Here is a 6,000-nt window from a genome sequence, read left to right as displayed (position 1 = left end):
TTAATGAATGGGGTGGGGAGGGATGGGGATGGGAGAAATGAAAAACCTTCACCGAGAACTCAGCTGCCAGTGCAGCTGCCTCCTCAGGATCCAGCTGTCGGGGACGGGGAAGGGAGAGGGGAGGGGAACGGAAAACAAAAAAGGGGGAGGGAAGGGGGAGGAAGGAGTCGGAAACAGCTGGAAACTCTCAGTTCAGAAGAGTGGCTGCTGCAGCCACCACCCGTACTTGCGGCCACCTCCATAGAGCTCGGACTCACTGCTGGCCCATTTTTATTCTTTATGCCTGTGTTTTTTTCTCTTTCTCTTTCTTTCCCTCTTCTTAGTACAGTCACTTTAGTATTTCTTGCAATGCTGGTTTGGTGGCAGTGAACTCCTTCAGCTTTTTGTGTGTGTATGGAAGCTCCTTATTTCCCCTTCTGTTTTGAATGATAACCTTGCTGGATAGAGTAGTCTTGGTTTTATATCCATGCTTTTCATTACTTTGAATACTTCATGCCATTCCTTTCTGGCCTGTAGTGTTTCTGCTGAAAAATCAACTAACAGCCTTATGGGAACTCCCTTGTGAATAACTGACTGTCTTTCTCTTACCTTAAGATTCTCTCTTTGTCTTTAATGTTTGCCATCTTAATTATGATGTGTTTTCATGTGGGTCTCTTTGTGTTCATCTATATTGAGACTCTGTGCCTCCCGAACTTTTGTGACTTTTTCTATCACCAGGTTAGGAAAATTTTGTGCTGTATTTGTGTTCTCTTTTTGTAATTCAGACATTTATTTATTTATTTATTTATTTATTTAGTTAGTTAGTTAGTTAGTTAGTTAGTTATAATTCAGTCTTGATTGCTGTTGTTCCATTTGTGGGTTGGATCTTCTCTCAGGTTGGCTTACTCTGAGACTCAACTCCCTCCACATCGTGTAAGCTGTTGTACAGGTCCTGACAGGAAAAACAAAACAAGATAGAAAACATACTAAAGAACCCAACAATGCAAAAACAATCATAAACGAATAGAGAATTAGAACAGAGAAAAGATAACAAAAATAATAAAAGAAAAATAATAAAATAAAAATAGAAAGAATACTAGAAGAGAAAAGGGAAAGAAAAAAGAATATGAAAGGAAAGAAAAGAGAGTGAGAAAAAATAGGAATAAAGAATAGGAAATGAAAAATGGTAAAATAGAAAAGAAAAGAGAAAAAATTATTCAAAAGAGAAAAGAAAGAAGAAAAAATAAAAGGTAAAAGGAAGAGAAAGATAAAGCAAAAGTAATAAAGTAAAAGAAAAGACTAAGGGATGGAAGTAGAAAAATAAGAGATATGAAAGGAACAAGAGAAAAGAGAGAAAAAATAATAATACTAAAGCAATAAGAAAGAAAATAATGAAAAAAAAAACCACAAGTGGAGTTTGTCCTGGCAGATTTTAGTGCCTGTTAGTATTTCTCTTTTGATCCTGCTCTTATGCTGTCTGAAGCTATCTGTTTTTGTGTGCCAATTTTGGGCCTTCTGGGAGGTCCTTCTGTGCTAACCAATGTCACAATCTATCCAAGTTTGGTCCTGGGCAGCCTGTTTGAAGTTTCAAGGGATCCAAAGCCTATGGCTATCTGCACTGGGTTTGGCTGCCCATGGTAGGCACCAAACTGAGCTCCTAGGCTGGCTTTTTAGCAGTACAGGACCTCTGGCAGGTCAGCAAACACTCAGACTGAAAGGAAGATGGTGGGTGTCCCTGTTCCAGATTCACACACCTCAGTATGGCCCAGAATATTTCCTTGACCTCAGCAGGGCAGAGACCCTCTTAGAAAGACTGGTGCGGTCTCTTCCAGAAGCCATAAACTTCTAACAGCTCTCCTCTGAGAAGGAAGGGCCAGCCAGATTCCCTGGAAAGTGTAGGGAGCTACCCTGCCCCTTAATCCAGTAGCTGCTGCTCCCCAAGATTGCTGCTTCCTCAGCAGTAGAGAAGTTAGGATAGAGCTGGATTCCATAGGGTAGGGCAAGAGGAATTCCTTAGGGTGGGACAAGCTGTATAGGCTTCTGCTGTTGGGAGGTGCTTGAACCTCTCTGGCAAAATGAATGCTAAGATATTGGAGGGAATCACCTATCACAAGAATCCCAACAGAAGCTCCCATATGACTTTGCTCAATTACTTTCACCCCAGACTCTCCAAAGGTGATTCCAGTCTGCACAACCCCCCTCTCCTGAAATCTAAGGTGAGTGTCTGCACCAGCCCTTTTGAAAAAGTGGTTTTGTCTCCAGGATGCTCAGACTCTCCTTGGCAGATTGAAGCCCTGTCACCTTTCATGATTAGATGCTGCATGGGCTGCTCTTTCTGGCTCTGTTGGTAGAGGCTGGGGAGCCCAGACTTTGGTCCAGGCCTCTATCCTCTCTCCTCTCAGGGGGAAACCTTGCCAGCCAAGATATCCCTCCTCACTCTGCCTTCTGTTCCTGGGAGGTTACTCAGCTCCTGTAGCAACCCGGTACTTCCTACCAGTGTCCAGGTGGTTTCTCCCTTTCCTTAATTAATTTTTATTTTATTTTATTTTTTCAGGTATTTTGCACACTTTTTATTGTTTTCCCCATAATTGTGTTTTTTGGTTTTTTTTTAATTTATTTTTGTAAATTTTATTTTTGTTAAAAATATTACAGATGTCCCTTTTTCTCCCCAATGACCCATTTACCCAGTCCCTTCCCCCTCCCCAGTCCCACTCCCCACCATTGTCCGTGTCCTTGGGTTGTGCATATATGCATAGATTCTTTGGTTACTCTCTCCCCCTCCACCTACCCGCCTTCCTCTGACATTCGGCAGTCTCATCTATGCTTCCATGTCATTGAATTTATTCTGTTCATCAGTTTATTAAGTTCCTTAGATTCCACATATAAGCGAGATCATGTGATGTTTGTCTTTCGCTGCCTGGTTTATTTCACTTAGCATAATATTCTCCAGGTCCATCCAAACTGTCCCAAAGGGTACGAGATTCTTCTTCTTTACAGCTGTGTAGTATTCCATGGTGTAAATGTCCCACAGCTCTTTTATGCACTCATCTACTGATGGGCACTTGGGCTGTTTCCAGATCTTAGTTATTGTAAACTGTGCTGCTATGAACATCGGGGTACATATACCCTTTCTGATGAATGTTTCAGGATTCTTTTTTTTTTTTTTTTAATATATCTTTATTGATTTCAGAGAGAGGACAGGAGAGGGAGAGAGAGAGATAGAAACATCAATGATGAGAGAGTCATTGATCGGCTGCAGCCCGCAACCCAGGCATGTGCCCTGACCGGGAATCGAACCCCAATCACCTGGATCCTAAGTCAACGCTCAACGGCTGAGCCACGCCCGGCCGGGCTGTTTCAGGATTCTTAGCATACATTCCTAGGAGTGGAATCACTGGGTCTAATGGCAGCTCCATTTTTAATTTTTTGAGGAACCTCCATACTGTTTTCCATAGTGGTTGCACTAGTCTGCATTCCCACCAGCAGTGTCCTAGGGTTCCCTTTCTCCACACCCTCGCCAGCACATGTCGTTTGTTGATGGTAGCCATTCTGACAGGTGTGAAGTGATACCTCATTATGGTCTTAATTTGCATCTCTCTGATGATTAACGACGTCGAGCATTTTCTCATGTGTCTCTTGGCCATCTGTATGTCCTCTTTGGAGAAGTGTCTATTCAGGTCCTTTGCCCATTTCTTAATTGGGTTGTTTGTCTTCCTCTTGCTGAGTGCTATGAGTTCTTTGTACACTTTCGAAATTAGCCCCGTATTAGATTCAACCTTGGCAAATATGTTTTCGCAGACCGTGGGGTACCTTTGTATTTTGAGGCTGTTTTCTTTTGCTGTACAGAAGCTTTTTAGTTTGATGTAGTCCCATATGTTTATATTTTCTTTTGTTTTTCTTGTCCTAGGAGATGTATCAGTGAAAATTCCACTATGTGGGATGTCTGTGACTTTACTGCCTATGTTTTCTTCCATGATTTTTATGGTTTCGTGACTTACATTTAAGTCTTTTATCCATTTTGAGTTTGTTTTTGTGTATGGTGAAATTTGGTGGTCTAGTTTCATATTTTTGCATGTATCTGTCCAATTTTCCCACCCCCACTTATTGAAGAGACTGTCTTTACTCCATTGGATACTCTTGCCTCTTCTGTATTGTTTTTTAAGTCTCTATGTCATTTATTTCTGCTCTTAGTATAATTATTTTCTTCCTTCTACTTACCCAGGGCTTTTCTTGTTGTTTTCTTTCTAAGTTTTGAAGTTGTAGAGTTATAGAATCTATTAGAAGTTTTTCCTGCTTTTTGAGGTAGGCTTGTAGTGCCACAAAATTCCCTCTCAGGACTGCTTTTATTGTGTCCCATAGAATTGGAGTTGTTTTGTGTTCATTTTCATTTGTTTCCGGGAAGTTTTGTATTTCTTTCTTGATCTCTTTGGCAACCCATTTGTTGTTTAAAAACATGTTTTTCAACCTCCATGTGTTTAAATGTTGCTTAGTGTTTTTATTGTAGTTGAGTTCTAATTTCATGTCATTGTGATCCGAGAAGATGGGTGATATGATTTCAATCTTCCTGAACTTGTAGATACTTGTTTGTGTTCTAACATGTGGTCTATCTTTGAGAATGGCGTGTGTACTTGAGAAGAATGTGTATTTTGCAGCTTTGTAATAGAATGTTCTGTTAATGTCAATTAAATCCATCTGATCTAGTGTGTTATTTAGGGTAACTGTCTCCTTGTTTATTTTTTGTCTGGAAGACCTATCCAGTGAAGTCAGTGGGGTGTTAAAATCCCCTAGTATGACTATATTGCTGTCAATTGCTCCATTAAAGTCTTCTAGAAGTTTTTGATGAATTTAGTTGATCCTTTATAGAGTGCCTATATGTTTATCAGGGTTAAATCCTCTTGTTGGATTGATCCCTTTACTATTATGTAATGATCTCTCTTTTCTCTCATTATGGTCTTCATTTTGAAGTTTCTTTGGTCTGATATGGGTATTTCTACCCCAGCTTTTTTTTCATTTCCATTTGCATGGAAATTTTTTTCCATTCCTTCATTCTCATCCTCTGTGAATCTTTTGTTTTGTGGTGGGTCGCTTGTAGACAGCATAGATTTCGGTCATGTTTTCTAATCCATTCAGCCACCCTATATCTTTTTATTGGGACATTTAATCCATTTACAATTAAGATTATTATTGAAAGATACTTATCTACTGCCATTTTGTTTCTTTATGCCTATGTTTCTCATTCTCTCTATTTCTAATTATAGCAGTCCCTTTAACATTTTCTGTAATGCTTGTTTTGTAGTGATAAACTTTAGCTTTTTTTTTTTTTTTTTTTTTTTTTGGTCTGGGAAGCTCTTTATTTCACCAACTATCTTGAATGATAATGTTACTGGATAGAGTAGTCTTGGTTTCAGATCCTTGTTTTCCATTACCTTAAATACTTCATGCCATTCCCTTCTGTCCTGTAGAATTTCTGATGCGAAATCAGATGACGGCCTTATGGGGACTCTTTTGTAGGTAACAGGTTGGTTTTCTCTAGCTTCCTTTAAGATTTTCTTTGTCTTGAATTCTTGGCATTTTAATAATGATGTGTGTGGGTGTGGGTCTCTTTAGATTCTTCTTGCTTGGGACTCTCTGTGCATGCAAAACTTGTGTCCCTTTTTCCTTGACCAGGTTAGGGAAATTTTCTGCCATTATTTCATCAAAAAGGTTCTCTAACCCTTGCTTACTTTTGACCTCCTCTGGCACTCCCACAATGTGAATATTGTTATATTTTATGTTGTCCCACAGTTCCCTTAGATTGTCCTCTTGTTTTTTAATGTTTTTTTCCCCCCGATCTCTAATTGAGTGATTTTTTCTACCCTATCTTCTAATTCACTACTCTGATCCTTGGCTTCCTCTAATTCGCTGTTTATTTTTTCCAATGTATTCTTTATTTTTGCTATGTCATTCTTCATTTCTTTGATAGTTTACATATCTTTTCTCATGCTGTTGAGCATCCTTTCAGTCAGTGTTCTGAACTGTACC

Source organism: Miniopterus natalensis, chromosome X (genome assembly GCF_054644295.1).
Source record: "Miniopterus natalensis isolate mMinNat1 chromosome X, mMinNat1.hap1, whole genome shotgun sequence".
Lineage (NCBI taxonomy): Eukaryota > Metazoa > Chordata > Mammalia > Chiroptera > Miniopteridae > Miniopterus > Miniopterus natalensis.
Note: the sequence above shows the minus strand (reverse complement) of the source record.